This window comes from Manis javanica, chromosome 7 (genome assembly GCF_040802235.1).
Source record: "Manis javanica isolate MJ-LG chromosome 7, MJ_LKY, whole genome shotgun sequence".
In the NCBI taxonomy this organism is placed as follows: Eukaryota; Metazoa; Chordata; class Mammalia; order Pholidota; family Manidae; genus Manis; species Manis javanica.
Window position 1 is genome coordinate 45,193,408 of NC_133162.1, and position 22,944 is coordinate 45,216,351.

General features: G+C 46.9%; 1 protein-coding gene across 9 annotated transcripts in view; it reads right to left on the reverse strand.

The window, feature by feature from the left end:
• PALD1 (phosphatase domain containing paladin 1) overlaps positions 1-22,944 on the reverse strand; it is a 112,987-nt gene that overhangs the window by 55,815 nt on the left and 34,228 nt on the right. Inside the window, exon 1 of one of the 9 annotated variants that reach the window (XM_073240902.1) lies at positions 11,688-11,755. The exons of 7 other annotated variants lie outside the window; for them this stretch is intronic. The gene's annotated coding sequence lies outside the window, so the exon portion shown is untranslated. Of the gene's footprint in view, positions 1-10,002; positions 10,168-11,687; positions 11,756-22,944 lie in introns of those variants that run through there. One more of the 9 variants, XM_073240903.1, reaches the window with a different exon arrangement.

Below are 22,944 nucleotides of genomic sequence, written 5' to 3' on the forward strand. Positions count from 1 at the left end.
ATGGCCCCGGAAGATGACTGGTTAGCCAGAGATGGGTAAGATTCCTCAAGGGAGGAACAACCTAAGACAGGCACAGTCGCAGGGGGGCCATCAGGTGAGAATTTGGGGATCAACAGAGGTGAGGCTCAGAACCTCACCCCCCCTGCTTTGAGAGAAATCTTCTGCATCCGTGGATGTCTTGCTGCCCTTGTCTAGCCTGGATTAATACTTAGTCCATAGGCACACACCTGATCATCTGATCATCTACATTTGCCTTCTTACAGCACTAAACTATGTTTTCTACCTTTATCTTGCATCTACCTACCACTTCAGCATTTTATTAAAAATAAAAATAATAATAATAATAGGAGAAATGTGGGATCAACATATAAATCAAGTACAAAAATCAAACGAATATTCATATTTGACCTGATTGTTTATAGGTCATATTGCATGATCAAAACCGAAAGTTTCTGTGATGACTGCCCTTGTACTGTTCACCATGTAAGAATTTATTCACTATGTAAGAATTCGTTCACCATGTAAGAACTTGTTCGTTATGCTTCAGAAGATTGGAGACTGACGAGAATTAGGCTTGAGATGGATTAATGATTGTACATTGAGCGTTGACCCCCCTATACTGAATTTTATTGTTGTTAACAACCATTTGATCAATAAATATGATGCCCTCTCAAAAAAAAAAAACATAGGCAACTTGTACTGTTCACCATGTAAGAATTTATTCACTATGTAAGAATTCGTTCACCATGTAAGAACTTGTTCGTTATGCTTCAGAAGATTGGAGACTGATGAGAATTAGGCTTGAGATGGATTAATGATTGTACATTGAGCATTGACCCCCCCTATACTGAATTTTATTGTTGCTAACAACCATTTGATCAATAAATATGAGAGATGCCCTCTCAAAAAAAATAAAAAAAAAAACATAGGCAAAAATCTCTTGGACATAAACTTGATTGACTTCTTCATGAACATATCTCCCCGGGCAAGGAGAACAAAAGCAAAAATGAACAAGTGGGACTACATCAAGCTGAAAATCTCCTGTACAGCAAAGGACACCATCAATAGAACAAAAAGGTATGCTGCAGTGTGGGAGAATGTATTCGTAAATGACAGATACGATAAAGGCTTGACATCCAAAATATATAAAGAGCTCACGCACCTCAACAAACAAAAAGCAAATAAGCCAATTAAAAAATGGGCAGAGGAGCTGAAAAGACAGTTCTCCAAAGAAATTCAGATGGCCAACAGACACATGAAAAGATGCTCCACATTGCTAGTCATCAGAGAAATGCAAATTAAAACCACAATGAGATATCACCTCACACCAGTAAGGATTGCCACCATCCAATAGACAAACAACAACAAATGTTGGCGAGAATGTGGAGAAAGGGGAACCCTCCTACACTGATGATGGGAATGTAAATTAGTTCAACCATTGTGGAAAGCTGTATGGAGGTTCCTCAAAAAGCTCAAAATAGAAATACCATTTGACCCAGGAATTCCACCTCTAGGAATTTACCCCAAGAATGCAGCAGCCCAGTTTGAAAAAGACAGATGCACCCCTATGTTTCTCGCAGCACTATTTACAATAGCAAAGAAATGGAAGCAATTTAAGTGTCCATCAGTAGATGAATGGATAAAGAAGATGTGGTACATATACACAATGGAATATTATTCAGCCATAAGAAGAAAACAAATCCTTTTATTTGCAGCAACATGGATGGAGCTGGAGAGTATTATGCTCATTGAAATAAGCCAGGCAGAGAAAGACAAGTACCAAATGATTTCACTCATCTGTGGAGTATAAGAACAAAGGAAAACTGAAGGAACAAAACAGCAGCAGAATCACAGAACCCAAGAATGGACTAACAGTTACCAAAGGGAAAGGGACTGGGGAGGATGGGTGGGAAGGGAGGGATAAGGGCAGGGAAAAGAAAGGGGCCTTACGATTAGCATGTATAATGTGGAGAAGGGCATGGGGAGGTCTGTGCAACACAGAGAAGACAAGTAGTGATTCTACAACATCTTACTATGCTGATGGACAGTGACTATAATGGGGTTTGTGGGAGGGACTTGGTGAATGGGGGAGTCTAGTAAACATAATGTTCTTCATGTAACTGTAGATTAATGATAACAAAATGAATAAAAATAAATAAATAGATAAACAAACAAATAAGCAAGTAAATAATTAAATAAATGAAATGAAAAAAATCAAGTATATCTATTTCTTTTCACTTTTTTAATGGGGCTATTTAAAATGACCCACACTCTCACATTATATTTCTACTGGCCAGGGCCACCAAATCTCAAGTCCTCTGTGGTCAGCTCAGGGTCCCCAGAGTAGAGAAAGCACCTGCTACAGGTGAGAACTTAAGTCTGGTACAGGCAGGAGGATGCCCAGGACGCCAGAGTCAGCATCCCACTGATCAGACAAGAGAGTGGGGGCTCACAGAAACTGTAAATGACCCTCCAGTGTTCTGGGCACCTAGAAGCGTACACGTGGTTGTGATTCTCCAGGAAGCACGGGCTCTGGAGCTGAAAACTAGCTGATTCTCATCTCCACCTCTTCTTAGTTGTGGGACTTTGAGCATGCAGCCTAACTTCTCCAAGACTCAGCTTCCCCAACTATGAACTGGGGATCATAACTGGACCTCCCTATAGGCACGGTGCATGAGAATAAAGTAAGTGTGTGTGTGCAAAGTGACACCTACCCAGCCTGGCACACTCACTGCCCCTCCCGTGACCCCGCTCACCCTCACTGCTCTGCTCTGCCACCCTTCCCCACATTCCCTCTCTGCTTCCGTTGGCTGGTACCAGATCAGAGCCTTGCTGCCCGGAGGGACCTCAGGCACCACCTGTAAAAGGAAGGACAGGAGGGGCAGCGGCTTGGCAGCGCTCTGGCTCTCATCCTGGCAACCATGCAGCAAACAGGCCACATGGGGCTGGACCACAGCAGCTGCCCTACTTGAGTGACATGCAGTTATAACTCTCCCATTTCACTCTGTCCGGTAAGCCACTTAGGGAGGCTTCTGTCTGCTCCTGGCCTTAATCAAGAACCAGGAGAGCCTGGCTCTGCTCAAGGGTCTTGGCCAAGTCCTCTGCCCCCCACCACGAGAAGAACAGGCTTGCTCCCTGGTCAGGCCAGTTCTCTCCAACTTCCCTGCCACCACCTGCTCCAGGCAGCTGGCTCTTCCCGGACCAATGGCAGCAGTCTCCAGCCACTCTCTCTCCTGCCCACCTATCCCCCAGCAATCCGTCCTCCACGCATGAGCCAGAGGATCTTTTAAAACCCTACCTCAGGTCATGTCATCTCCCTCCATCACCCTGGTGAGCAGGCCCCACCTGCCTGACCTCACTCCCCCCCTCCCCTTGCCACTGGCCCCTCCTCCTCCTCCTTCCAAACCCCAGGCCCTCTCCTCCTCAAGAAGGCTTCGCACCACCGCCCATCTGCCTGGAGCACTTCAGCTTGTTCACATGGCTGCTCCCTCCTGTAGTCGCGGTCCAATGTCCCTCCTCAGAGAGGCCTCTCTGAGCCCATGGCGATGCACTCTGGGTCCACCACCCCACAGTCCTTGTCCTTCTTAGGAGCCCCTTTTATTTCCTAATTGCCTCACTGGTGGGATTATGTGGGTAGCACTGGTCTCCCCAGTTCCTGAGAGCAGGAGAGTGTCTGACTTGTTCACAGCTCAGGAACAGCCCCCAGGGCCCAGCAGATGCTCAGGAAATATGTATGAGATGAACAGATGACGAGCCTGAGGGCATCTGTAGCTTCCAGGGTCACAGAGGAGTGAGCACCCAGCACTAAGGAACAGGTCTCTGTCCTCACACTCCACCCAAAAGTCCTCTCACTTGACTGCCCTCCTCCCCAAACCCTCCCACATTCCACCCGCTCTGGGAGGTTAAAGCCCAGCTCCTCCAGGAGGCAGTCTCTGACTACACACCCACAGCCCATTGCGAACATCACAGGAAAGGCTTTTAAAACCTTCCCCCACATGCTATTCCCAGCAGAGGCCACCCTACGTCCTTGTGGCTCTGTCAGCTGCCTGGCTCAGGGCAGGAGCTGGACACATGCTGCTGACAGGACAGACCTGCCTCATCCCTTTCCTCCCCTACCCTGCTTGGCTCCGTGTTGATGGGACCAAGGATGTCACTCAGCAGCAAGCAGACACAGAGACCCGCGAGGATGTTTACTTCAACATGGGGCTTATTCCTGAGCAGGGAGGCTGAGTGCGGTATTTATCGTCTTTTTGGCTTATCCTTTGCCTCTAAATTTCCTACTGAGACGATGATTACTTTAGGAGTGTTGTTTAAAAGTATAAGTTCTTTGTAATAGCTTCAAAGTTCACGGCACCTCACTAGGGCATCTTCCACCCCAACGTGCCCCCCCTGCTGCCACCCCTGCCTCCACCCCCTTGTCCCAGTGCCTCTGCCTGTTGTCATCCCACCATAATCATTCCACTCGTATAGCCTGATGGGGTTTTTTGTGTCTGTGGTTTTTCTGTCTCTGCTACTGACAACCACCCTCAAGAGAGGCGACACAGGGTTTACGAGGCCTCCTTCACAAAAGAATGAACAGCTAAGCAGGGCCAACGATGGGACTTTACCCAGGCTCCACAGCTTAGCAGAGGCAGCCACCGGGCTTCTGCTGCACAGCCCGGCACATCACATCTCTGGAGGTCACCCAGACCTGTCCCTTCACAACCTCTGTCCCTCAGCCTCCTCTTTAAAATTAGGATGAAACCAACTTTAAAAATGAAGCTATCTTGATGGACAGTGACTGTAAAGGGGTTTGTGGCGGGGGGGGGGGGGACCTGGTATAGGGGAGAGCCTAGTAAACATAATATTCTTCATGTAATTGTAGATTAATGATAACCAAAAAAAAAAAAAAAGAAAGGGGGATTACTCCCTGATAATCAGGATAAAACTAACTGTAAATCAACGATAAATGCATGCTTTAAATATCCTTAATTTTGATCATTTAAAGGGTGTCAGATGATCAGCTATGGAAATACATTTTTATGATAATATTCCTTTCTCTTAAAAAAAAAAGCAGTTCCTGTGTGGTGATCTCCAATAAGTTCTTCACAATGGTATAAAGGGCATATCAAAGTGTGGACAAAGGGTTTGTTTGTGTTTATACAGAGGATCAAAGCCTAATTTGGCTACCCAGAAAACGACTTAAAATACGATATGAAGAAGAACTTCCAACATCAACATCCTCTGGAAGAGTCATTCCAGAAGATGATCATCTAAAAACTTCAACAAAGATCCTGGCACTGCTACAGCTGTAGATGCACTCATCCCACCGGTACCTGGACTTGCCATTGGAATGAAGGAGATATCTAAGCTGGCCTGTGCATACAGTAAAACAACAAATTTGACTGGATCTATATTGTTGGAACTCAACCAAGAATTAGGAGAAGTGCAAGTTGCAGTGCTCCAAAACCTTGCGACTGTAGACTATCTACTGTTAAAAGAACATATGGGATGTGAACAGTTCCCAGGAATGTGTTGTTTTAATTTGTCTGATTTTTCTCAAACTATTCAAATTCAGTTAGACAATATCCATCATATCATTGATAAGTTTTCACAAATGCCTAGGGTGTCTAACTGGTTTTTTTGGTTTCACTGGAGATGGCTGGTAATTGTAGGTCTGCTTTGGTTATGTAGCTGTATTCCTATTATGTTAATGTGTGTATGCAATTTAATTAGTAGTTTAAAACCTATACATGCTTATGTTACTCTACAAGAAGATATGTCAAAGAAATAATCAATCTTCCCATATTTTCTTCCCCCTGCTACTTCTATAGCTTTTCTTCTTCCTTCCTTACAACCCTTAAGTAGAATTCGTGACTCATATCGAAATTACTGAGTATCATAATTCTTCCAAGTGGTAAAGATACCTCAAGACAAATGCTGGGCATAGAAGCCACAGGGCATAAATCTGCAAAGAAGTAAAAAGCTAACCTTTTCAAACAATATTGCTTCTCTTTCACTTACCAACTTTACATTTCCCCATATGGCCCCGGAAGATGACTAACTGGTTAGCCAGAGACGGGTAAGATTCCTCAAGGGAGGAACAACCTAAGACAGGCACAGTCACAGGGGGGCCATCAGGTGAGAAATTGGGGATCAACAGAGGTGAGGCTTAGAACCTCACCACCCCTGTTTTGAGAGAAATCTTCTGCATCCGTGGATGTTTTGTTGCCCTTGTCTAGCTTGGATTAATACTTAGTCTATAGGCACACACCTGATCATCTACATTTGCCCTCTTACAGCACTAAATTATGTTTTCTACCTTTATCTTGCATCTACCTACCACTTCAGCATTTTATTAAAAATAATAATAATAAGGGAGAAATGTGGGATTCACATATAAATCAAGTATAAAAATCAAACGAATATTCACATTTGACCTGATTGTTTATAGTTCATAATGCGTGATCAAAACCGAAAGTTTCTGTGATGACTGCCCTTGCACTGTTCACCATGTAAGAACTTATTCACTATGTAAGAACTTGTTCACCATGTAAGAACTTGTTTGTTATGCTTCAGAAGATTGGAGACTGTTGAGAATTAGGCTTGGGGTTGATTAATGATTGTGCATTGGGTCCCCTGTACAGAATTTTATTGTTGTTAACAACCATTTGATCAATAAATATGAGAGATGCCCTCTCAAAAAAAAAAAAATTTAGACTCTTAAAAAAAAAATGAAGCTATCTGGCATGTGGGATAGCAAGAGAACTTCACTTGCTAAATTACATGTTTCTGAAATGATTTTATCTTTTTTCCAAAATGAAAAAAAAAGTGTTTTTAGGGTAAAAACAGAAGGTGGAGGAATGTTTGGAAATAGCTGAGCTGCCCCCTGTGGAGTGGGCCTTGAGTTCCGGGCTTCAGCCTGAAAACAATGGAGAGAATTGCAGGGCTTGAGCTCTGGCAGGGAGATGTCACCACTGCCACACACTCAAGGTGGGCTTGGAGCCAGGAACGGACAAACAAGGGCAAAGCAACTGGACGGCCAGCTGAGGATCTGGGGCAAAAAGGGACGCAGTGTGGAGCAGCAGCAGAGCAGGGGCTGGGGGGATCACACTGCAGATGGAGCCCCTGAGCTGGTAGCAGCTGCAGGTAGAGGAGAAGTCCCCTGTCTTTGGTGAGGGCTGAACAAGCCTCCCTCTCAGTTCACCTGATAGGTGAAGGGCAGAGAAGAGGCTCCTGCCTGCCTTGCAGCCAACAAAGACCTTGGCACTTGTCACCTTATGCTGCAGCATGGCCTGGAGAGTCCTGGAATTGGAGCCCTCAGGAAGGAAAAGGGCCCTTTCCAACACCCACCACCTCTGGAGCTCCCCGTGCATGTCAGCTCTGCCTGGAAGGAAAGCTGTCTGTATGGGATCTTGGACTGCGGAGGGGAGAAAGGCTATAATGAGCATTGTGAGGATGAGTGGGAAAATCTGGATATGGATTGTATTTGGATAAATAAGTGGACTTCCTTGGGTGTGATGATACTGTGGATAATAAGGGAACGTCTTGTTCTTAGGAGATACAGGCTGAAGTGGCTAGAGGTGAAGCATCTTGATGTCTGTGACTTCCATAGGGTTTAGTGGGACAGAGAGAGAGAGAGCAAATGGAGCAGTAATGAGAACAGGTGTTTACTGTACTCTTCTTTGAAATTTTCTGTAGGTTTGAAATTTTTCAAAATAAAAAACTGGGATTAAAAACTATTTTTTAATAATTAAAAAAATTTTTAAGCTATCTTATGAGAAGTTACTTTTTCCACACATTCCCCATGCTTCTCTCCCTTGAAGACAGAGAACACATCTCATCTGGAGGCACAAAGTTTGTGGCTCACGGGCCAAAATGCATCACAAGTGCGAGTTGCCTAATCCTAACAGTTTTGTTATTTTCTACCCTAATTAGCTGCTGGTTCTTAAAAAATCAAATAGAATGCCCGATCTCTGGCTTCTCTCAAAGAATCCGAAGATGTGAAACAACAGAGCACCATGGCGGGAAGGCAGGTCTCCCAGGCCCTCCCGGCCTCCTGAGGTCTGGTTGGGGAGGGCGCTCCAGGTCACACCCTCATCCTGGGGCAGCCCTGTGATCTCAGCGTCCTGCCCACATGCGTCACACACCTGCAGTTTCTCTCTTCCCAAGCTTGCTTCCAGCCACTCTCCTGTGAGGAGCTGTCCTCTCCCTCAGGCCTCAGCTGCCCAGACACAGGCCACGCATTCTCCGCTTGCTCTGACGCCAAGAACAGGTTGGCCCACCTCCCTTACTCTGACCGCTGCCTCCCAACTGGGCAGACTCCCAACCCCTCAAAAGCCTTTCTGCTCTCCTTCCCTGGCCTGGGGCATGTGGTTTCTGGTCCCAAAGCAGGACCAACCTCCCCCGCTGGAAAATCTCCCTGGGTGAGACTCAGTAGACCCTGAAGTCCTGGCCCAGCTTCCCAGCCTGGGAATGTCCTCAGGTTTGATCAAAATGCCCACAACGCCTTCATCCCCACCTCCCTGCCTGCTATCTGTATTAAACAAACCAGATTTGGGTGGGGACAGCTAATTGAGCACATGATGGCCTGAAGCCAAGACTACACCCCCCATCTCCAGTGCAGCTACATGGGCCATGTGACTAACTCTAGCTAATGATACATATATAAGGGGCAATGTCATTTGGCAAGTTCCAGAATCCTTCCTATAAAACCCCTTTCCTCATTTCCTCCATCCTACTGCCTGAAACAAGAAGTGATGGCAAGTTTTGCAGCCATCTTGAACCATGCACAAGCAAAGCCACACCCTAGGAGTGGAACCACCACAGCAGGTGTGGACCATGACACTCTGGGCTTGGACAGGACATAGAAATAAACTTCCACCTTATGTAAACCACTGTTATTTGCTTTTTGCTATTACAGCCAAATCTAATCCTGACTAATGCGTTCTGCTATTTTTAGTTCTGACCCTCAGTGACTAGATGCCACAGGCAATGGGACAGAACTTGCTTCTTTCCCCTCTTAAGGAGAACGTCACGTTCCCTGGTTGGTTAAAGTCAGGCTGCACTGTGCGCTGGCAGTTCCATGCTCCTGGGCAGAGCCATGCCAGGATCCTGTGCACCCAGCCCATGCTGGGGCCATGAGGGTTCACAGAATGCAGACGACGTCATCCCCAGCCACCAAGGTAGCTAAAGGGATGCACACAGGAGACAAAAGGCACCATCGGTGGCTGACAGTGTAGTAAAGTGGCTCTCTCCAAATAGGTGCAGAGATGTAGAAGGGTCTAGGCAGTGGAGCATTTGTTCCACACTACACAAAGGTTTGGCCTCCATTGCTCCACAAAGGCAAGAGAGACTGCAAGGTCTCCCTATTTGGAGTCTTTCTGGGTCCCTCTAGGGGTCTTTCTGAGGAGGGGAACTCCCTGAAAAACAAGCAGGTATTTGGATGGGGGCAGCCCTGCCTGCTGGTTCTGTCAGGGAGGAGCAGAAAAGGAAGGGTATGTACACATCCCCAGGAAGGCTGCCAGTCAGCTCTGGGAAGGGCGGTCATTCTGTTCCTGAAAGAGCCTGAGGCTCCTGTCCATCTCCAGGTCCCACACAGCCTGTGGCAGGGGGAGAGGGAAGGGCAAACTGCTGGCAGGGAGGAGCCTCGGGACGACAGGGTTCACAGTAACTGGACATGCTCGCCTGCTCGGCTTCAAAAAGTTGGGTATTTAGGCATTTCAAGGTCAGCAGCAATCTAGAGTCTCCTGAGCCCCCACCCAGAGCCCTGGCCCTGCCAACACTGCCCTGGCTGCTTCCAGGGGCTGGGCCTCGAAGGGCATGTGGGAACTGATGCTTGATCCCCACTTCCATCCTCCAGCAATGTCATAAGGAGCTGAAGCATCATTTCAAGGAACTAGGAAGAACCATGACCCAATTCGGGGGTCTGTTCCCATTCCCCTCACCCCTGTGGCTTCCAGTCTGGACTCCCTTGCCTGGCATTCAAGACCCCCCTTCCCACCCTCCCCACTCCCTATTTACCCTCCACATCCTTGACATTCCAGGCAAATCCAGGTCACAGCTGCCCCATGGTATAGAGTAGGAAAAGCCCCAGGAAATGTTCCCCTCCAGCACGGGCTTTCCAAGAGGCCTGGAGTTCAGCACAGCCTTCTCTGAGCCACATCTGAACATCTGGAAAGTGATGGGGCTGGACAAGACAGGTGACTTTCAAACGGGTTAATATCTGAACCCTTTGTACAAAATCAATCCTTTATGAAAGTTTAATGTGCTAACAGCCAGAAGCAGAGCCACTGTGCTGGCTGCCTGCTCAGGAAGGGGCTGCAGAGTCTCTTGCACCCAGGTCCCCCAAGGGGCTCCTCCTAGGGAGAAGCAGCTCCAAAACCACTGGCTAGAGAGGCCCAAGGCCCTTTCCTTCTTGGACCTCACAGGACACAGCCAGCCCTTCCCTGCCTCCGAGCCTCTGTCCTCCCTGGTCCTACAACCAAGAACACCATCTCCACCCTCATCCCATCCATCAACGTCTAGTGGAAATGCCCACTCCCTGTCCAAAGCTTCCAGCTCACAGCCTATGTCCCACATGACCCTGGCCTTGAGTCTGCTGGCCTGGTGTTTGGTAAATACATGTCTCATCTCTCTGCTCTGGATCTGATGCTCTTCCAGGGACCCCTCCAGAGTTGAACCCACAACAGTTGCAGGCTCCAAATGTCATGTTGCTAAATGAATTTCACATTCACCATCTCATTTCAGCTTTAGAACAACCCTATATCAAAGGCAGCACAGACCATTTAGCAGATGGAAATACTGAGGCTCAGAGAGGTCACTACATAAGGACAGGGCCAGGCCTCTGGTTCTGCAGCCCAGGCTCTTCCTACTGCATCATCCACCCACCACTCTCCCATTTCTCCTAAAGCCACCTTTACTTTCCAGACAGATACTGGGAAGCTTCAACTAGGGACCTGGAGAGGGCAGAAAACCAGCTGGACCCAGGGAAGAGCACTCCTCCAGGGCCACAGCCTCTCACACACCCCTGGCAGCCAGATGCCTGGGGCTGGTAACAATGGAGATAAAAATAGGGTAGCAGGGTTCGCAGCCAGCTGCAGGAAACATCTGGCTCAGCTGCAGGACAAACACGGAGGAAGTCACCACACCGCAGGGTTCCCCTACTATGGGGCCTGGAGAGATGGGGGGCAGAGGGATGTAAGGGTGGATAAAACTTTCAGGGCAGGGCAGGGGCTCAAACCAGCCCCCCCAACTGCCCTGGGCCTTGTTCCCCAACTCCCAACACACACACACACACACCAACACAATACAACTAAATCCCCCTTGGGCACCAACATGTATCTTAGAGTTAGACTCAGAAGCACCTTTTAGACCCTAATCTGTTCCTTTCACTTTACAGAAGCAGCATCTGAAGTCCAGAGTAGGTCAGAGACCTGCCCACAGTCACAAACCCAGTGCACAGCCCCACCAGGACCAGAGGCCTCCTGCCCCTCTCCCCTGCACCTTCCACTCACTGCTTCACTGAGCATGCCCACCCAGGACCAGGGAAGACTTCTCCTGCTCCAAAGAACGAAGCACATCAAGCAGAGGAGACAGATTTCAGCCTAAAAGACTTCAGTCAGACTCAAGGAGGAGCCACCTGGAAACCCACTAGTACCCCAAGCAGGCCCAGCCCTGGCACCAGCCTACTGTTCCCCAACTCCCACCTTTATGCTCCCAACTCCAGCCAAAGTGAACTTCTTAAAGTCCCTGGAACAGACATCTCAAGAGGCCTCTGCAAATTAATTAAAAACAAGAATATAAGTAATAATAGTAAAGCATAGGTGCATCTTACCAGGCCAGGTGGTTACAGGTAAGGTATTCTACAGTCTACATAAAGGCAGAAAGGGTACCTTTGAAAATCCTTTAAATAGCCCATGAAGGACAAGGCTGGGTCATCTCGCAATGAGTCCTACAGTCAGTGTTCCTCCAGCAATGGAACAGGTATTTCTGCTGAGCAGCAGATGAAGTTTGAGTGCCATGCACCAGCCTCATGCTCATTCATTCCACATCCTCCCTGCCCTTCTCCCTCCCTCTACCTAGCTCACTCCCATGCCCTGCACCAGGAAGCCTTCCACCCCCAAGAGCCAAATCGCACCATGGGTGTCACCCCTGAGGCCAACCAAGCTTGGGCTGGGGCTGACCTTCAATGGCAACCTGATGCTTGGCACAAAGTAGTCACTTCAGTGAACAAAACTGGAAAGATTTTTAAAGAACAAAAAAAAGATCAACTCTGCAGGTGCATGTGTTGTGAGCATAAATAAGACAATACAGGCAGAGTTTTAGCCCAGGCCCAGAATATAGCAGGGACTCCATAAGTGCAGCCCTGTTTTGACTGCCTTACAGAAAACAGGGTGGAGAGAACCCTGACCCCTGGGTCCCACACAGCAGAAAAGGTAGATGAGGAAGGGACATGGAGGTCAAAGGCTGTGGAGGCCCCTTCAGGCCAGGAAGTGGGGAGGGTGACTCTGAGGGGCCCCCTGTCTGAGAAGCAGACCCCACCCATGCGGACATTTGCCTGGCTGAGCCCCTGGGTTTCTCCCCATTGAGTCATGCTTTCCCAGTCTCCCAGAGGGGCAAGAAAATGGCCCTCATTCCTCACTCACTCCTGAGGACCAAACATATTATTAGCACCTTGAACAGGCCTTGAGATAAAAAATGATGAATTTTTAATGGTTGACATCTCCACTTCCCCATGTTGCGCTCTGTCAGGTTTGTAGGAAAAGGATAATAATGGCAGCAGGCAAAATTTCAGAAGCCCGAGAGAGGCCAGGCACTGCACTCAAGCCATTCACTGCTCATCCAGTCCACGGCTCTGACAGCTTGCTCCGCAGAGTCCAGGGGTCCCCGCAAGGTCAAAACGATTCTCAGAACAGTACCAAGACTTCACTGCCTTTCTCACCTGTGAGTGAGCACATGTGATGCAGCAACAGCCGCAGCTAGTGAAACTGATGGATGGAACCTCAGCAGGAGGCATGGCAGTGGCCCCAAACTGGGTTGGCCATCACTCACCATGACAAAATATGCCCGTCATTTATGAATGTCCTTGAAGAAGCAGTAAAACTAATTTTACCGAATCTCAGCCTTTGAGTACGTGTCTTTTGGCCGTTCTGTGTGACGACATGTGAGGTGCACTTGGGCTGCCTCCTGGGAAGGACAAATGTCAAGGAAAAGCCCTGGTGCGCCTGTTTGAGCCGTCGATTGTGCCAGCCTGCTGGTCCACAGGACCACTTTCACCTGAGAGCATGGCCCACAAACAGTGGTTATTCAGAACTGGGTAACTGGCAGACATCTTCTCAAAAATTAACAATGTGAGCCGGTCCCTTCAATGAACATGACACATGACACTCGTTGCCAATGATAAAGTTTGAGCTTTCAAGGGAATAAATCCGAATTTTGGAAAACTTGCAGCAGCCACTGTGAGTTTGACAGCTTCCCAAAACATAAAGGTTTTATGATATGGGTGATGATGTTAACATATATGTAATTTTTAGAAAAGATGAAACAAAATGTGCTCACATTTGGAAAGATCCATGTAACTCAGTGAACCAGTATTTTCCTAACAACCAATATTTAATGTAACAAAGTCACACCCAGTCAAGTATTCCTTCATCATGCATGATAGTTCAATAGATTTTAATGTAACAAAATAGGAAAGTTCATTAATCTGTTTTCATATTCTACATTTCAACTAGCCTTTAATAAATATACTATCACTTGCCAAGTAGTTATGTGGAACAAAGGAAAATATCTATAGCCTAATAAAGTACTCCTCCCTTTTCCAGCTACTTATCTACATGAAGCTGGATTTTCTTCATAGACTTTAATCAAGAATGACATACCCACAGACTGAATGCTGGAGCAGATATCAGAATCCAACTGTCTTCTATTAAACCAGACATTGAATAGAGTTGTAAAACTGCAAAACAATGCCACTCTTCCCACTTTATTTTCTGTTTTGGCAAGCAGTTATTTTTTCAGAAAAAAAATATTTTATTTATGTTAACATATAATGGGTTTGCTATTGCTATTTTTTGAGTGAATTTATACATACATGTTTTTCACCATACTCAGTTTTAATTTCCAATATGTAAATATCAATTTATGTATTTAACCCACATAAACAAAAGCTCTTTGGGGTCTTCAACTCTTAAGAATGTAAAGGGAAGGAGTCCTGAGACTAAAAAGTTTGCATATAGCTGTGATTTAACCCCTACAGTAATCCTGTGGGTATTGTGAACTAGCAATATTCCCATTTGGCAGCTACAGACACAGAGGAACAGAGAGTCTGTGTGAACAGAACCAAAAAAAAATATAGATCAACTCCTCAAAGGTACCCAGGTAGCTTCCAAGTAATGTGCCCTCACCTCGACGCTGTCCCTAACCTAACATTACACTCACAAAGGATGAATGATGACATGCTACAAAGGAAACCACAGAAGTGAAAGAAGAGAAGGGAATCTGTGTATAACCTTGATGCAGAAAAGAATTTTCTATGCAAAATGCTATGGAAAACATGGAATTAAATACTGATAGATCAGACTACATAAAAAATGGTCAGCTTTGGTAATTACAGGTATGCTTTGGTTACGTAACTGTACTCCTATTATGTTAATGTGTGTGTGCAATTTAATTAGTAGTTTAAAACCTATACATGCTGAAGTTACTCTACAAGAAGGTATGTCAAAGAAATAATCAATCTTCCCAGGTTTTCTTCCACCTGCTACTTCTATAGCTTTTCTTCTTCCTTCCTAATTATAACCCTTAAATAGAATTCATGCCTCATATCGAACTTACCGAGTATCATAATTCTTCCAAGTGGTAAAGACACCTCAAGACAAATGCTGGGCATAGAAGCCACAGGGCATAAAATATGCAAAGAAGTAAAAAGCTAACCTTTTCAAACAACAAGGCTTCTCTCTCACTTACCAACTTAACATTTCCCTGTATGGCCCTGGAAGATGACTGGTTAGCCAGAGACGGGTAAGATTCCTCAAGGGAGGAACAACCTAAGACAGGCACAGTCGCAGGGGGGCCATCAGGTGAGAAAATGGGGATCAACAGAGGTGAGGCTTAGAACCTCCCGCCCCCCTGTTCTGAGAGAAATCTTCTGCATACGTGGATGTTTTATTGCCCTTGTCTAGCTTGGATTAACACATAGTCTACAGGCACACACTTGAACATCTACATTTGCTCTCTTACAACACTAAACTATGTTTTCTACCTTTATCTTGTATCTACCTACCACTTCAGCATTTTATTAATAATAATAATAATAAAGAGAGAAATGTGGTATCCACATATAAATCAAGTATAAAAATCAAATGAATATTCATATTTGGACTGACTGTTTATAGTTCATAATGCATGATCAAAACCAAAGGCCTCTGTGATGACTGCCCTTGTAATGTTCACCATGTAACTTATTCACTATGTAAGAATTTGTTCTCCATGTAAGAAATCGTTCGTTATGCTTCAGAAGATTGGAGACTGACGAAAATTAGGCTTGGGGTGGATTAATGATTGTGCATTGAGCATTGACCCCCCTATACAGAATTTTATTGTGGTTAACAACCATTTGATCAATAAATATGAGAGATACCCTCACACACACAAAAAAAGTACACACTTCCAATTGTAAAATAAATAAGTAACCGGGATGTAATGTATAGCATAAGGAATATAGTCAAAATATTGTAACAACTTGGTATGGTGATAGCTGGTACCTAGAATTATCATGTATATAAATGTTAAATCACTGTGTTGTACACCTGAAACTAATGTAATACTGTGTGTCAACTACCCTTCAATAAAAAAAAATAAAAAAAATAAAAAATGGTCAGCTTTAACCAACACAGAAAAACCACAAAGTTAAAAGGCAAATGGCAAGCTGGATAAAAACATTTTCAACATATTTTTATTATTTATTATATTCAACATAGTATTTCTTTCAATAAATGAGAAAACATGTATATCTTAAAAAAGTAAAACAGACCAAAAAGAACCCCAAAAGCTCAATGGAGAAGACATTCAAATGGCCAATAGATGTGAGAAGAAACGTTCTACCTACCTTGTAGTTTAAAAACTGGAAACAATGAGAAGTCACGAATTGCCTGTCGCGGTACCACAGGTGGGGCTGGTAGTAACCACCCAGAGTCAGCATGTATGCTGTGGATAGGCTCTCTCCTAAGCGCCTGGCAGGATATAAACTGGCACAGGTCCCTGGAGGACAATCTGGCAATAATTCTGAAATGCCTTAAAAACGTGCAACCCTTTGACTAGCAGCTCTTCCATCAATTAACTCAAAGGAAATAATCGAAGATAAGCCAGAAAGGTGTCTGATACAACTTTGTTTATATTAGTCAGACTGGAAGCATCTTTCACATCAACAGTGGTCAAAGGCGAATGTATCATGATGTCATTATATGGTTATGAAACAGATGGAGGTCTGACGACCCTCACTAACAGAGTATGGGGCAAAGAAAGCCAACGTGAGCGAATACTATCATGACTACATTTATCTAAGACTCAGAAACAGGCCAAACTAATCTGCGGTGTAGGGAGTCAGACGAGAAGTCCCATCTGAGACAGGAAGGCGGGAGCCGTGCTGGGGTCCACAGGGCCGGGCGTGGGAAGAGGTCTGCTCCTTGACCTGCGTGAGGTGGAGGTCACTTTCACAGTCATCAAGCTGGAGACTTGTGATGTGTGTGCTTTTTCCTGTGCATGCTGAACTTCAATTTATAAATTTCAAAAGAAAGAAGTAGCAGTTTGTTTATTGACATAGGAAAATATCTACTATAGGTTCACTTAACAAAAAACAGGCAATAAACTATTTTAGAGTTTTTTCCCATTAAAAAGCAGGGAAGGCTCTTGTATACAAGCATACCTATACACACCCATACACATATACACACACATGTCTAAAAGGATAAATCTCAAAATATTAATGGTGAATTGTGGTTATCACTGGAAGTGCGATCACAGATGATTTTTCTAATCATCCTGTATATCTTTATTTTCTCTGATTCTCCTACAATGAACATATTATTTATAGAAAAAAGAGCAGAGGGGAAAGAACCATATGGCCAATTGTACCAGTAACTGTGGTTCTGTAACAGCCTTAAACCCGAAGAGCCCCTGGCCCCCAGGAAACCGTCAGAGTGCAGATGTCCCTGAGCTGGCACTGATGCTAAAAACCTTCCCATGGAATTAACAAGGTACCGGGGGTCAGAAAGACCTGGGCAGACTCCCAGCACTGTCCCTACCACAGGCCTGACCAGCTTCTGACCCTCTCCAAGCCTCAGCTTCCCTGCAGTGGAGTGAGGCTTAAAAGAGGCACAAATGTCCCACCCGCCCGGGTCAGTGCTTGTGGCAGATCTGACACACAGGCTCCCCCAGGTTCCACAGAAGAAACAGAAGCCCAGGGAGGCTGGAGGATGTCCCCGGAGAATGCCCACACAGTCCCCACAACTGGTGAGTGGTCTGGAGCCTGCCTCCTGGTCCTGACCTCAGGAAGTACCCTGCCTTCTCTGGGCCTCAGTGCCCCCAGGGTAAAGAGCAGGCTGGACATTGAATTTGACCTCAGGTAGCCTCCCTCGAACCCCACATCCATCATTCCCATGAAACTCCCACATGGAAGGCTGTGGCAGGAAAGGTAGATGGCTGATCCAGACAGGAAGAAACCTCACCGGATGAATGACAGGCAACATTCCGGCAGGAGCCCCACCTGCTGGTGACCTTTGGGGTCATGGGAGCCGGGAGTGGGTGGGCACACAGGGGCCAAGGAGGAAACAGAATTTACTGTGGAAGGCCAGGCACAGGGCAGACCCCCAGGCTAGGAAGTGACTTCATCTCATACCCAGCTGTCCTCACTTCCGCCCCTGGCATTGCAGAGAGTTTAACCCTGAGAGGGCCATGGCTCACCAGGCTCTGGACAACTCAACACAGGCCAGGCTTTCTCCTTTCCCTATTATCCCCAATCCACAGATGAGGAAACTGAGGCTCAGAGAGGCAGACAATAGGGCAGGAGTTCCAGGACCTTTCCCACTACAGGGAGCTGCACAAAGGAGGGAGATGCTAGCTCGGGGCCAGGATCTCAGGGAATGCTTCCTGGAAGAGGCCACTGAGCTGGGTCTTGAAGGACGAGCAATATTTGACAGACAAGAAAGGCATCTGTACAGAGGGAAGAGCATGAAGAGAGAAGTGCTTGGCACTGTGCAGAGCCTGCTAGGAAGAATGAGGGGATCGTAAGGCCACCATCCAGGATGGGTAGGGTTGGGCTGAATTCTGGATGCCTTGGGGACTCTGCTGGGAAGTTAGGATGTTGCTCTGTGGGGCCAAATGAGCTGCTCAGGCCAGAGCAGTAGGACAGATGCATGATGAGGCAACCATAGATGGCTGCATGGAGGAGGCAACATGTGGGGAGCCACCTAGCAAAGGCTACATTTACTCTGGGACTGCTGGGGCTCAGAGCTCAGCAGGACTCACCCCAGCACCTCATCGTCCCCAACTGAATTTGGTTTCTCTGTAACTAAGAAAGAAATTCATAGTACCTATAGCATGGTGTACCAACTTCTATACCACATGACAGACTGATAAAAGAGCAGGACACTGAGTACACGGACTGTGGGGCTTCCAGCGACAGCTCCACAGCCACCAGCTGTGTGACCCTGACAGAAACACTTAACCTCTCTCTGCTTCAACATCTGTCAAATGAAGCCAATAACCATGCCTGCCTCTGAAGGTTATGAGGATTAACCAAGATAACCGTTATACATGCCCCTTGATCACCCACAGCCAGCACTCAACAAATATTTGCTGCTACGTAATTCCTGCACACACTTCTGTGGGCACCTATCACGACCCTTCTCACCCAAGGACAGGCCGGGGGGGATCCACCCAGGTCACACAGCAAAGAGGGAAGCGAAGATCCAAACTTGGGCCCGTCTGGCCCCAAAGCCCAGGCCTATCCCAGCCCATCACACAAAACAAAACCTAAAACCCTAAAATCTAAACCTGCCCACCATGGCTCTCCAGACCTCTGGGTGGTTTCTGGCAGGGGAAATCTCTGCCTCAAACCCCCAGTGGCTGAGGGAAGGGCAAGGAGAAGAAGTCAGGGCACGGGAGGGGAAGAAAAATATTTTTAAGTTTCTCCCTCTTCCTGTTTATCTACCTCTTGATCCTGAAGCTCCTGGTAGCTGTTTGTTCAGGGGAAGTTCTGCCAAGAGTGACATCCTGCTGCTGGCCGCCCTGGACCGGGCAGCCCCGGCCAGCCTTGTGCAGGGGGGCTGAGGCCCACATTCCTGCAGACCCTGGCCTGGCCCAGGGAGGCTGCTGCAGCAAGGGGCTTTCCAACAGGGGCTGGGGCCCAGGAAGGAGGATCCGGGCCAGGGAGGATGGGCCACTGCCAGGGCCTACTCAGTGCCAGCTGGCACCAGTCAACTCCACACTCAGCTCCAATCAGCTGTGGGGAGGAGACAAGAAGGATGCAAGGAAATGACTCTAAGCCTGGCCAGGGCGCTGTGCTAGGTGGTGGGAATGCAGAGCACCGGCTGTGCAGTCAGGCAGACCTGGCATCCAATCCTGGCTGACTGATGATGTGCTGGGTGACTCTGGCCAAGTTACTGAAGTTCTCTGAGCCTAGTTCTCTTATCCATAAAATGAGGACAATATTGGAACCTATTTCATAAGGATGTGGTGAGGATAACAAAGAAAACATAGGGGAAGGGCTGGCACCTATTAAATGTGAATAAGTATTATTTATTCCCACTCTCACCATCAAGCTTATCCCCTCACTCAATCCTGAAGATCTGGGGTACACTTCAAATGTGTTCAGAAGAACAATTATAGCCTTAAAAGAAATGAAATTCTGACACATGCTACAACATGAATGAACCTTGAGACACTATGCTAAGTGTCTAAATAAGCCAAACACAAAAGGACAAATATTGTAGGATTCCATTTATATGAGGTACCTAGGGCAGTCAAACTCACAGAGACAGAAAGGAGACAGGTGTCTGGGGGGTGGGGAGGGGTCTGGGAAGACAGCATTATGGGGAATTTGTGTTTAACGGGCACAGAGTTTCAGTTTCAGAAGACTAAGAAGTTCTGGAGATGGTGGTGATGGTTATACAACAATATGAATGTATTTAATGCCACTTACTTTATAATCAAAAACTGTTAATAGTATGCATGTTTCATTTCAATAAAATAAAAGTAAGAGCTCATTGAAAAAATAGACTGTGGATGCCCATATTAATTTCTGTCCCTGCTCTTAGAGAGTTCAGGGTCAAGAGGTAGACAGGCATGGTAAGAGCTAAAGGCACCCTTCCCAGGGAGCTGCATCCCTCTGAGAACCAAGTGGTGGGAGCTGGGGAAGGAGACACACATGCTGCCTTCTGGGCCCTGGAGGGCTGTGAGAGGAGGCAGCCCCTGAGCCAGGCGTGCATCAGCCCCAGACTGAGCCACCCTGCCAGGCATCTCCCAGAAAGAGGTGGAGTCTGAGCAGGGCAGCCCCATGCTCCTGCACCCACTAAAAGCATTGTGAATGTGAGGTGAGCAGGGCCCCATTCACACCTCACACATACACACACATGCATACAGTCCCAGGCCAAAGACTCCGGAGCAGGCCGCACATGCCAGTCCCTGCCCGTGCCTAGCCAACCCAGAGGCACCAACATCCAACAAATAGCAATTGCCTCCTCATCTCGCCCAGAGCCCACCACCAAAGAAGGCAAACTGGCCTGCCCACCATCTCCAGGGCCAAGGATGGGGAACGACGTGGGTGAGCAACAAGTGCTTGGTGGGCATACCCAGTGCAAGGAGGCCTGGAAATGTGGCCCTCCAGAGGCCCCTTGGCCCCAACCTGACCACCCTCCACACAAGGCTGGGGTGAGAAGCAGGCCACAAACTAGGGGGTGGGAGGTGTGTAAGACTAGGCGGGAGAGGTCCTGGAGGGTGGGGCAGATAGGCTGAGCTCCATCATCAGTTACTATGCGACCTTCAACAGCCACTTCCCCTTCCAGATCTTTTGAAGCCTCCTTAGTTTCCTTCCTGGTAAAATGAATAGTCTATCCCATCACCAGCAAGCAGCCCTGTGTATATATCCTAAAGAAGTAAGTCTGAGCACTCACCAAAAGACAGGCAGAGTGTTCAGCAGTTTTTTTCATAATTATCAAAAACTGGAAAGAAGGCAAAAGCACATCAAAATCTGCACACTGTGGTATGCCCATACAATGGATTAGTACACAGCAGTGCAAAGGGACACACTGCTGATATTGGCAACATCATGGATGAATCTTACAAAGTATATGTTCAAAGAAGGAAGCCAGAAGAAACCAGATAAAAACCATACTGTGTGGTTCCATTTACATGAAGTTCAAAAACAAGCAAGACTAATCCTTGGGAAGGCACTCAGCAGTGTAGCCACTTGAGAGTGTGGAAGGGTCGGGTAACTAACTGGGAAGGGGTCCCTGGGAACCTTTCAGGCTCTGGAAATGTTTTATATCTTGATCTGGGTGGGGGTCACATGGGCGATACACCTGTAATAATCCCACAAACTATGCCCTGATATACTGTCTGTATATTATATCTTGATTTACAACATAAAATGCAAACAGCTATTAACTCATACCGTCTTCCTCTGAGCACTGCAGTGAGACAACCCTGAGAGGCTGTGTGTGGAAAGGATACAGGAAGAGCTGGGTGGTGGGCAGGAATGCGGGCTGGGAGGCAGAGAACCAGGGCTCTCACCCTCATGCTCCCTCTGACTGGATACGGGTTTTTTTTTCCTTTTTCAACTTTTTGCTGTTGTTGACCAGATTTTTTAATCACAAAACTAATTTGTGCTTACTGTCACAAGTTACTTAAAGATGTATACAGAAAAAGTTTCTTTCCCACCCCCTTCTGAGTCCACTTCCTCAGCTTCCTTCTATGACAAGCTTTGTCCCTTCATAGGGCAACAAACGCACCTCCCAACCAGTGTGTGTAACTCCAGCCCTGCCTGTTGAGTGACGGTATGCACTTCACAGTGTCACCACTCATTCAACACAGAACTACCAAGTATCGGCCCTGTCATCCGGGCAGGCACAGTCCTGGACCTTCATGGAACAAGAGAGAGAAAAGGAGAGGGAAGGAGGAAGTCAACAAATAATGACGTGCACACACTGTGATGTGGGCTCCTGTGGGCTGAGTGGAAAATGAGGAAGGTAGGAAAAGGACAAATTTTAGATAGGGCTAGTCACAGAAGGCCTACGATAGCATCTGAGAACAGAACGATTTCAGCCATGTGAAAAAGCACAGCAGACAGAGGGAACAGCACGCACAGATGCCCTGAGGTGGGGGAGCACATGGCACTGAAGGGAAGCAGCGTGGGCTCCAGTGCACCACCACCACATCCCTGTGCAAGCTGCCTTTCAGCTGGGTGGTTTTACTTTCTCAGGGCAGGCTACCCAAATTTGGACTGCTGAGTTAAAGAGGTATGTGTGTTTTGAAAACCATAGCAGATACCGCCACATTACTTTTCCAAAAGGTTAAGGTATTTTGTCCAGCAACCAGAATTGCTCAAGAGGCTGGTTTCCCACATCCTCACCGATGAAATAAGATACTGATCTTTGTTATTTTTGCCCATATGAAATCTGTCTACTTCACTGCCTACACAGGGGGGTGAATGGCAGTTCCTCCTCCACAGGATGCTGTGAGGTTTAGGTAACAAACAAATCCATCTAACCTGCTGAGCCCAGCACCTAGCAGAGTGAATGCTCAGTAAGTGAGAGAGGGCTATTACCATCATTTCTGTACAAATGTCAGAGGTAAGGCATGATATTGTAGACTGGATCTCCCAAGGAGAGGCATGGCCCCTGCTCCCTGTTGCGATCCCAGAAGGAGGCCGCACACCCACCCACCTGAGAGACCTACAGAGGAGGA